The sequence below is a fragment of the Atractosteus spatula genome, chromosome 16 (genome assembly GCF_055471065.1).
Source record: "Atractosteus spatula isolate fAtrSpa1 chromosome 16, fAtrSpa1.hap1, whole genome shotgun sequence".
In the NCBI taxonomy this organism is placed as follows: domain Eukaryota; kingdom Metazoa; phylum Chordata; class Actinopteri; order Semionotiformes; family Lepisosteidae; genus Atractosteus; species Atractosteus spatula.
In genome coordinates, this window is record NC_142721.1 from 3,402,995 (window position 1) to 3,414,633 (window position 11,639).

Below are 11,639 nucleotides of genomic sequence, written 5' to 3' on the forward strand. Positions count from 1 at the left end.
TTGAATGGGAAGCTGTACTGGAAACACTCATAGCTGGCAATTTATTTCGAATAGTTATTGAGAGTGAGCATACTTAAAATGTAAAAGTCACCCTTATCTCATTTGTGCTGTTTTGATTCCAGAGAAGTGTTGACTTGAGGGGGTGGGGAGGAAAATAAACAAAAAATAAAAGATCTAAGCACAGCAGGAATTCACTCAGGGTTGCAGATGAGCACACAGCGAGAAGATCCGATGAAGTGCCAAGAGCCACAGTGTGCAAAAGGCCATTCACAGAAACGCACGACAGCCTTAAAGGGTCTCAGAGAACAAATGTCATAATGCCTCTCATCCATTTCGGAGACCACGGACTTCCAGTTTCATCCAAAAGTGTTCTCAAAATGATATACCAGATTTATTTTCCTTAAAACTTAATTTAATTTTTAGGGGGTTTGGGATTTTGCTGAACACTGCCTAATCTGTGGTTCAGTTCTGGAGGCTAGCATGGTGGATCAGTGCCAGCTGCACAGTAGAACATTTCATGTCCCTGCTTCCTGCCTTCCTCCTGCTCTGAATATCGTTTGGCAAAGGGGAATCACTTCAGTGGTGGCAGACAAATGAGGGTCATCCAAAGCAGTAGCGAGATAAGATCTGTATGTACAAACACATACAATCCAAACATCTTGACCTCCAGAAGGCAAATGTTTTCAAGAGCCTTTCATAGTCTAAAGCACCTCCTGGCTCTTATGAGATACAGGCTCTCTGGCTCTCATTCCACCTGATCCCTTAATAGAATTCATTCAGTTCATTAATTTGTTAAAGTCTTACCATTTTTAGCATGGGTTGATGGATGTTTTGACAATCCGTTGCTTCAGCCAATTACAGGCAATGACAGAAGACAATAGACTGTTCTTCTAGCAGATTGTATGGATGTCACAGGAACTCACTGTACCTTTCCAAAGTACTTTGCCCATGAGATAAATCTAGCCAGAATTATTTAATTGGCTAATGGGCTCAAACTATGTGTCATTGGAAAGAGAGACAAAATGTGTCTTCACTGCAATACACTATTTAACAGTCAGTAACACTTTACTTAATATTCATGCTCATCTTTTCTGTCTATTATGTCTCTTCATTGACTACAGCAGCCATACATTGGGGGTTTCCAAAATCAGTTATATAATGAAATAACAAAAAGCAAGCACCAGGTCCTCTAAGCATGTCAAAACTCCTTTCCTAAAAGTATCCATAAGTTTTCTTTCTATACTCCTGCTTCCATTTAAAATGAGGAGTGTCAGGCAATATACCGCAACACATGTTGCTGTATGGCAAACAGCACAGCGTAATGCTGTTTTTATTTATTCAAATAATGTGGTGCAGGAGTGCACTACTCTGTAAAACTGCCAGGTGGCGCAATGAATCCTTAATGCACCACAGCTGCATGTGGCCATCACACAAATATTATTTTGGTAATACAAATTAACTGTTTATAAACCCATTAGTGCTATCCTGACTAAAAATACTGTGCAGTAACACTAACAGATTATTTTCATTTTTTAATTGCATGCACTACACAGAATTACTAGTAATTGTGTACTGTACAAATAGTAATTAGAAAACAGATAATTTTATTTTAGATTTTAATGGTTAAAAATAAGTTTTTTAATTCACTATGTATAATATATACTATTTCAAGGCAAATAAGCATGAAAACAAAAAAATAGGCCAGGACTTTCAAAGAACGACTTACAGTCATGTACTACAATTTGCACTGGAGCCGATACAAATGGCACTTTATAAAGGATTTTCTGTAAACCACACTTTCACCACATGAATATTCATGTTTTTTTGTGTTTTTGAATCAAAAGAACTATAACTCAATTTTAAGGTATCTGAAGACGAATTGCATCTGAGATTTCCTTTTGATGATTAATTATATTGATACTTTGCCAAAGTTTTCCAATTAGCAAAATGGTTTTATCCATCCATCCATTTTCTAACCCCTTTATCTAAAACAGGGCTGTGGGGGAGCCAGAGCTTATCCTGGCAAGCAACAGAAGCAAAGCAGAATACACTCTGGAAGGGACACCAGTTCTTCACAGAGCACACAGACAAAACCATTCACAGTATGTCTTTGGACTGTGGGAGGAAAGTGGAGTACCTGGAGGAAATTAATGGGAACATGAAGAGGACATAGGAAATACAAGCAGACAGCACCCGAGGAACTGAAGCCAGGGACCCAGAAGTAAGGTAGCAATGCTACTCCATTGGCATACAAAACTGTTTAATATCCAACACAATATTGTTAACTCATTTAGCAATATGAAGAAGCAACATTTTAGATGCTGCAGGATATTGCACACACTTAAAAAAAGAATTAACAGTGTGAAGGAAGGGAAAGTGAAGAAAAAATTAAATTACAGATTGGGCAAACATGTTAAATTAGGTACAGGACACCACCACAACCTCGTAGATTAAAAAAGAATAGTAAAAAAAATGTTTCCCATGATTGTAAAAGCAATTTTAATTTTATTTCTACATAACATTTCCATTCAATCTTTCCCTATTGACAAGAATATTTGAAAAGTAGCGCGCCTACTGCAAACAGTTTACTTATTGATAAAAACATTGAAAATGAGTAATGTGCCCCCTTCAACATTAAGTTCACTGACACCAGAGCTTTCTACCTTATCAGGTCTCCTGTTCAGTTGAATGTTCCAAAACCTCTCTTTTTCTTTTGTTTTGGTCTTTCTGCTTTCTTAGACAGACCCCCATTTGTTAGCCTGTCAATCTCAGCTGATGGTTACAGCTTTCTGAACTTGTGGTTAAATACTCAGAGCCTACAGCTGTTAGAATGGAACAGAATTGCAGGTTTCCTTCCGAGTAAGGTCAGAGAGAGAGAACCTCATCTCAGTTACAAAAGGAACTGGACGGCACTTTGGCAGCCTGTGTGTTCCCAGGGAGATTACTGAGAGAGTAGTTGCTGCAAACTGCCAATGACTCTGCAGTGAGGAAGTCCTCTTAAGAAGGGTTGACATCTCTCTCTTTCTCCCTGCCTTAGGGAGATCAGGCAGTTTCAGAGACTGCAGTCCATTCTGACCTGGAAGTGCAGTATATGCTGTATCAGAGAGGACTACTGCATTGCCTTCTGACTGATATTTCTAAAAGGCAGAAATGAAGAGAAGCAGATGGCTTTTCCTGCCTACAAGTTACAGCACATCAAGCAGATCGCTGTTCTCTGGGTTTGCTCTGATGAGTAGAATCTCTGACACAATTTGTTCCTCAATCTCTTCTTTCCGCATCTGTCCTTTCAGTCATGTTATACTGCAATAATATTATTAAGAATTATTTTGAAAACCATTTTTAAACACTGTTAAAATAAACCATAAAGGCATTTTCACTACAATTGGGTGGATAATTTGGATCATCCAAAAATGCAGAGAAGAACACAGCAATTTGCACATACTTCCACATGGCAAAAAAAGAATGATGTGTCCATTTGAATGCAATAGTTTCCTATTTGTCCTTGGTTTTTCTGTGTACCTCTTGAATTGGTTTGACATCCATTCTTCAGGCCAATATTTAATCTGAATTCTAAGCCATTGGATGCCACATTTCTATATGTTTTTCAAGGATTCTGCCATTATTGCTCGAATTTGTAGAAAAACAGAAAAAATGGATATGTACTGTGTGTACTACATACAACACTGCAAGCAATTTTGAACTCAAATTCAAAAAGCTTGATGAGCTTCATAGCTCAGTGAACTAATAGCAACACAGACCAAACAGCCTCCTTTCAGACCCAAGCTCTTATTTTAATACTCTTTCTATCCATCCATTTTCTAACCACGTTTTCTTACACAGGGTCACGGGTGATCATCTGCACTGTAAAACAATCAACATACAGTAATGCAATAATATACTGTATCATGTAAATGTTTGATTGAGTAGGTCTTTCCCAGGATTTATTCTGTCTGTGCTAGAATTGAAACATCCAAAGGCAGCTTCCAAGGGTTAATAAGTACCGATACAAACAATTATGCCACTGCATAACCATTGTACAGTACAAATACTAGATCTAGAAAAAAAGTATTATTTCCAGCACGCAATGCCATTCTTTCCTCCAGTACATCCTTGCAGTGTCTCCAATTTCACCCAAGCTCCTTACCCCCTCCCCAGCAGCTCCCCCAGGCAGGAAAGGCACAAACCAAACTGACATCCCTTGCTCTGACTGATGTCTACCCTAATCAAGATAAAGGATTTTCCAGTGCTGTTCAGAACGTTTCAGGCAGAATACATTTGCCCAGCACTGGGGTAGCACAAGACCTGAGGATTCAGTTGCTTCTGTGGCGATTCACCTTTCAGAGCTGGGCACTGCCATGTGAGGACCTTCAACAAATGCCCACAGATCCATTTCACCTACTCATTGGCAAGCACACATGTTCTGTAATCACATTTACTAGCCAACCCAGTTCCATGGGCCTGGTTTCAGAATAATCCCAGTCCAGACTCAGAATGAACGAGTCCCACTGATTTGCAGTGTTTCAGATTAATCAGTAAACACAGATATTACTGCAGCCCTGGTAGGATCAAAAGGACAGCTGATGTTTACACTGGAGATGAAAAGCCATTAAACATTAGACCCTTTATCTCTAGGTTTCAAAATACATGACAGAAATATATTGACAACGGTACCAAGCGTAATACTAGCAGTTGTTATAGTACTACAAGCAGGGCAATCCTGGTAGGGGACAGCAAGAGTATTAGTAGCCAGACCTTCCATAGCAGCAGTAGTAAGAGTATTAGCATAATACCAGTAGCATACTGTAGTAGTAGTGGTAACAGCAGCATTAGCAGTAATACTACACAGAGCACCTGCTGTTGTAGAAGCAGCAGTAGTAGAAACTCGCTTTGAAATGGTCAACTGTAAAGCTTGTAAAGTACGAAACACTATTGTGAAACAACCTGCACTACACCAAAGAGAATAATGATGGCTTTACTCTTAGAAATTACTGCATGCAATACTTGTCATTAATAATAGTTAGCAATTAATTAGCAGCAACTTTTGATTTGTTAATTTAGTTCAATTGGCAACTGCAATATTGCAAGCTATTAAAAAATAAGCCATTTAGCCATATTTAACAATCTTAAAAGAGAGATAAAAGGATTTCAGATTTTACAGCATGAACACAATGCATACAAGCTGCCTCATTGTCTCTGAAATTTCTCATCTTCTAGCAAATGTATTTACAAGCAGATATCACTTCAGGCAGTAATGTCCAAACACAGAACCAGACAAATGTAAAATATATCGATTCAAATGTATTCCTTAAACATCTATGACAGAAGCAGATCTCAAACCTTATGACCTGCTGCTGTGGTCACATTACAATCCCAGGAGTGTTCAACAACAGGAATTGGCATCACTCTTTTGAGGTATTTGTGGGACTAATACATGATTTTTGCACATCTCATGCTCAGAATTGTTTTTGACTGACCAAGACATTGTTGCCATCCATCCTTAAGGGAATGTTTTACTCACTTACTCCTTTTCCCTACAAATCCTGTTTTCAGTTTCTCAGACGATTGGGATGTTTTTATTCGTTTACACAGCCCCCACATGGAAAACTTCTTTACTAGGCTAAGTGTTAATAAAACACAAGCATTCTAGATGGACAATTTAACAATCTAGCAACTGCAAATCAATTTGTACGAAGTTGCAGAAAACTGGTGAGGAAGATACCCACCCTCCACCAAACCTGCATACCTCTCCCAGCTTACATGTACCCAGGAATGCTCTCCTTCTTTTAAGTGGAACTTAAAAAATCTCAGACACAAAGTGCAGTGAAGCAATGGAGGAGAAGGAGCATACTTCAGACTGTGGCTGGAAAACAAACAGAAAAAGCTGTCTGGAAATCTGTCATGCTGAAAGGAACCCAGAACTGATGACAGCAGGGATCTCTCCTGGCCAAGATTTTAATTATGTTTCAGACAGCATGGTCTATTTCTTTTATAAGAGGGACTCTAGAGAAGTCAAAGTATAAATAAAATCTTTACTAAATTAAAGAAGAACTGTTTTGGATAACTGCTTAACACTGAATGAGGAAATAAATATGATATACTCCATTAAAAATCCAGTTGGATTCATCTCAATTTGGCTTTGTAGAAAATAGATTGATGTCTAATCCGAGATATTTTGTAATTTATCTGTACTTTAGCAGTATTAAAAACATTTTTTCATACTTCTTGTCAATATACTTTGTGCAATATCACAGGAAAATTTATAAGTAAACAGTTTGTCCTGGTTGTCATGGAATAAAATGTTACTGTACAGTATATAACTAAGTCAGAAATTAATGCATTGTAGAATTTTCTTATTATTAATTATATAATATTGTTTTTACTCTTCAAATTACATCACATACCTACAGTATAGCTGTAGGCCTGAGACTGTTGTATACACCAAAGGCGCCTCTCAGATGCGCAAAACAGCTGATTTTTAATATCTGTTTCTGAAATGTGTTTTTAATAATTTAATGCAATTGCCCTCAGTTTTCATATCTAGGAGGAAACAAACTTCACAATTCAATTCAGTTGTCTGAAAAGCACCCTGCTGTAGAAAAGAACATTTTTGCTTTTTAATGAAGTTCCTCTCAAAAAAGCTATTAGAATAACTCACACGAACCCTAATCTTTTCAATCTGAAATGTTGTCAAGATTCAGTCCTCCAGAGCTACAGCAGAAAACGGCTGCTGAAAAGCTTTGCGAAACTGATGGGAATTATGAAGCAATGTTGATGAGTTTACAAATCATGATTTATGCCATAATAGTGTTAATACTATTGCTGGGGCAAAAATAACAGCATGTTCTCAGAGAGCATATCGTGAGGAATTAGATTTTTTTTCCCCTTCATTAGAATATAACGTGATTAATCATTCCTGTAAAAACCTTCACTGTCGGATTTTGTAACATTTTCAACCAATCATACCAAGTCTATTATTGTTCTATTACGCCCTAGAGAACACAAAGCGCAGCTGCTGGTGGAAGCCCATTCACCAAGGCATTACTGATGAGTGTACTAAACCACGATGAACGTCTCGTAATGATCCTGGCAGCCATTAATGCTTGACAATAGTTGTGCTCCGCGGAGAGCACAGTGACAAACCCAGAGCGTTATGAAACTCTTCACCGAACTCGTTGGGAAAGATGCCTATGGCTTGAATCAAGCCCTTCCATCCCCTTGCGCAGCGGTCAGTCTCCACATCTCCGGTGTCCAGCTAGTCCGCACTCGCGATCGTACTGTATTTATTTACAGCTCTAAAATTCCAGTTTGCTGTGACTCACCCAACGGGGTTTTTTTTTTGTACGAGTTTGTTTCTAGTAAAGTTGGAACGTGGTCATCGCCCAGTCAAGAGGAAGAGGTATTTGACACATTAGATCAAAAGAATGGTGGAAACCCAAGAAATTATTCGTGTTCTGTACTTATTACAGAGGATGCTGCAACCTGCACCGCTCCTCTTACATCAGTAGTAAAATCTGGATCTCGAGTGTAAAACCATTAAGTAAATACGTCAATATACTGTAGTGGGACTCGTGTTTTGATAGCTGAAACCCCGGACAACAGAAATGGCGATAACCTTGACAACGAATATGCAAGAGCAGGAGAAGGAATGTCTGGGCCGGCTCGGTCACAGAGTAAACAAAACCACAATGATTATTTGTTGAAAACAACAATACAACTCCATCTAACCTTTTGAGCAGAAATCGAGTCTTGTCTCCTAAACACAATTTGCAACTCAAACGCTTCAGTTGTGAACAAATTAAACCCTTGGCCGATCAATCGGACAGTATCAGCGCATGACGATGTAGAGTAATTTCTGTTCGTTTTTCATTTCATAATACAGCGCATTAGTAATATTTCCTGACCATAAGCCTCCCCGCATGATAAAGGCGAGCCAGTGCTCTAGCAGACCAGCGGGAGCGAAGCAGAGAAGACCTTTGATAGTGCATGTCTTGGAATCTGTCTCATGTGTGGGAACTCCACCTCTAGGCGGGGACACTGAACACACGCACCACCGAATACTCAAAGCACATTCATGCTCTTTGTGCGGTCCAAGAAATTAGACACCAAAAACTGATGAATGATTGTCATCAATAAAAACGCACACACCTAGAAAGAGTGGGAAAACATGGGTGAGAATAATCAGTTTAGGTGCTTCAAGTTTTTCAACAAAATCGATGTCGTGGCCCATTTTTATTTTCACGAAAGCATTTTTTCCCCCCAAAGCACGGATGCAGATTTATGTTAATTTCTCCGCTCGGTGGCAGAAACATACTGTATAATGTCAGGGTAAATTGCCTAGAGGTGGCTTTCTTTTTGCAGTCTTGTTGCCACATATGTAATAAAATACATTAATTCGCTCGACAACCATTATGTGGAGTGATTTGATTCGAATCGACTTGTGTGTGTTTTTTGTGATTAGCCCTGCTGGCCGTGTTAATACATTGTAACCTGCAGTTAACACCTACTGTATGCTGTATATTGAGCCGTCCTTACAGCCGCTGAAAGGAAACTCCAGCCTCTTGTTTCTCAATGCCCCTCTAACTCACCCCCACTATAAATAAAACGACTTTGACCCACATACGAAATCCAAATAGGTAGACGATTTAATATCGATTTAAACTGATCATTTTGAATTTCATACATTTAAAACATATCAGAACTACAGTACAGAAGAGGAAATTCCAACTGAAAACCCGACTGTGTTATTTAGGATGGATAAATTAGTGGCATAACACAGTCTGGTAAGGGAACAAGTAATAGGTTTATTCCACGCTGAAAAGAGAAGAAATAAAACAACGTTTCGGCCGTGGAGGAACGGATATGGTGTATGGATAAATTGGATTAAGTCATAAAATAGTTTTAAATCCGTCACTGTTATATTATCTAGGATCACTATTATTTAATCTTAAATTATTGATACTACCTGCAGACCTGTTGTTGTTGTTTTGTCGTTATGGTCATTTTGTCGTTGCTGTTTTCATTGATGGCTTATGGGTTCCTACAGAAAATTGGTCGATTTTATGAGGGCTGTGCGAGCGTGCGAGGTATTTAACCAACGACGAGATGCAGGAGCATCTCCTGCACGGAGCTCATTTAGCCGTCTGACTCGGTCTGGGGGCCTGCCTCGTGCTGTCGCGCTCGCCCGCTGCCCCTGCAGCCCCTGCACCTGTGTGCCCCTCGCCACCCCATCGGCAGCACGAACATATGATATAATAAAGATTACCGCAGGTTTACAGACGAACCAAATCACGGCGGGGAATCAAGCATCGCACAATCCTGCCCGGTGCTCATTCCTAGACAGATCTTGTGCGCCACCTTCAACACTTTATTCAATCCGAAATAAAAAAAACCGACAATCCGTTACATCTTGTGTTTTACTTATAAGTAAAGAGGTTAGATCTATTTGATTTCCCATTGATGTAACCCTTTTTCGACGTTTAATTGAAATTCGACCACGGCATACGTTAAGTTAATAACTGGGCATTATCTTTTAATATAAATTAAAACAAGCATAGGTTGTAACCACCCGACCAGCTCGCCAGCAATCTTATATACTGTATTAACATATAAAAATACACCATATTATCTAGAGATGCAAGGTTTTAGATTTAGTTAGAAGGGATAACTGAATTAAGATACAGTCTTTATGTGTATGCAACCTCTAATGCCACCTAATAAGAAAACTTGTACTTAAAGTCACAAGAAAATGTAAATATTACACCTAGAAAGTTTCCATATGAGACCGTTCTATGCGCTCATTACACTTCAATTAGCATTTCGTGAGGCCTCTCAATATTTAAAGACCAAGGTACACATAAACATTTTTTTGCGTGCTGTGCGAACACTCACATTTAAATTTCTCGGGAGAAACCAAAAGTTTCTGATCCTCTCAGCTCGAAGTCCCGTGGCGTTTTGTAGCTGCAGACAAGATCTTCTGTACGGAAACCGCGATCCTTCAATGTGTCCAATTGAAAACCAAAGCAAAATAAAGCAGAAAACGATACTGGGTGTCCTGTATAATCCACACAGCTCCGCGCGACGCGATCCCGTTGAGCGAATTCCCTCTCTCTCTCGTGCTCTCTCTCCCCTTCTCTCTCTCTCTCTCGTGCTCAGGAATGCCTCCCCAACTGCAGTCAATGATGAAATTCAAGCCCTCCCTCGACCTTATTCATATCAGCTCATTGGGTTTTTTTTTCTTTCAATTGTATTTTTTTTTGACACTGTCCCCAATGCCCTCTTTTTTTCTGTCACATTCACACGCATGGACACTACACACTCGTACTCGCTAGCTGCTGGTCTGGGGTTCAGGTACTGTATGAATCTGAACTTTCCACGTGTTGGAACTCGAAGGTAAAGGCAAGATTAAGAGGCTCTTACTCTCGCTATTTCCAGCACGGTGACATCACCTGGCCGTTAGGTGCCCTTTTAAGTCCCATCTGAAGAGACAGCCTGTAGCCACAGTGTAGGCTACGGTATATCATACTGACCATATTTTCACAGCTAATGCAGTTCCGTTAGATATCAACCTTTCGACACTTTGCAGGAAATGAATTCTACTACATGTACTACGAAAGTGAATTAAGAGAAAAATAACACAAGTCGTGCTGAAAGACTGCAAACGTCGATTTGCTCCACCTGCACCGAAATGTATCTCAAAGTGAACACATTGAAGAGCCCCGTCTCCGAACAGAGTAGTGGATATACTGTAGATTGAAGTTTTGTTACTTGGAACAACGTTTTTATTTTAGCGATACAATGTGAAAGATAAAAATATATAATAATTCAAGTTACTATTTAATAGTTATACAGTATATCAATTATATATCAATAACTACAAATATTTATGCAAATATGCATACAGTAGTTCCTATATGTATTATATGTTTCAGTACAGAAAAATCACACTTTAGCTATTTATGGATTAGAAAGGTAAGATTTAAAAAATATTGTCTTCCTATCACAAATTTAGCTTATTTATTAATGGATGGGAGTAATAACATTTGATGGACGTTGATTCTTCACAAAAAGTATGCCAGCAGTTAAGATATTGAACTAAAATTCATCATTTTGTGTTTTATAATATAAAACAAGTTATGAACCATATCCGATCGACCACAAATGTTACTGTTTATGGGTGGCTCTGCAGTTGTTTTTAAGTGGTTACAAACAAAGCTTAGAAACTTTCATATTATTTTTTCATGCATTAAGAATAAGGAATAATAAATAAGGTATAAGTAAAGATAACACTGTTTACTGTATGTTGTTTTGAGGGAGTTATGAATGAATAGATGCAGTCCCCTATAATACAATTCCCTCATTACAGTTTTGTAAGTGACCATACAAGGTTTTGCTTGTATTTGGTTACACCCACTGTTTCCTCTGTCCTGACAAGTGCCCCAGACCCTCCTGCTGAAAAGCATCTACAAGGTCAAGTATTGACCTTGTAGTCATTGGTCTGAAATTCAACACCACATACAGCAGCACGCTGCTTTTTCTTTTTGGATGTCTTGATTTTCCCATTTGACTGGAAGGTCAGTCTATCGGTCAGTATAATGAAGGAGCAGAGGGCTATAATAAATCAAATAACCCTCTCAAATCTC

At 38.8% G+C, this 11,639-nt stretch overlaps 1 protein-coding gene across 1 annotated transcript in view; it reads right to left on the bottom strand.

The window, feature by feature from the left end:
- LOC148819375 (excitatory amino acid transporter 2-like) overlaps positions 1–10,361 on the bottom strand; it is a 59,978-nt gene extending 49,617 nt beyond the window's left edge. The window contains exon 1 of the mRNA XM_088934487.1: positions 9,889–10,361. The gene's annotated coding sequence lies outside the window, so the exon portion shown is untranslated. The remainder of the gene's footprint in view (positions 1–9,888) is intronic.
- Between the last annotated feature and the right edge of the window lie 1,278 nt (positions 10,362–11,639).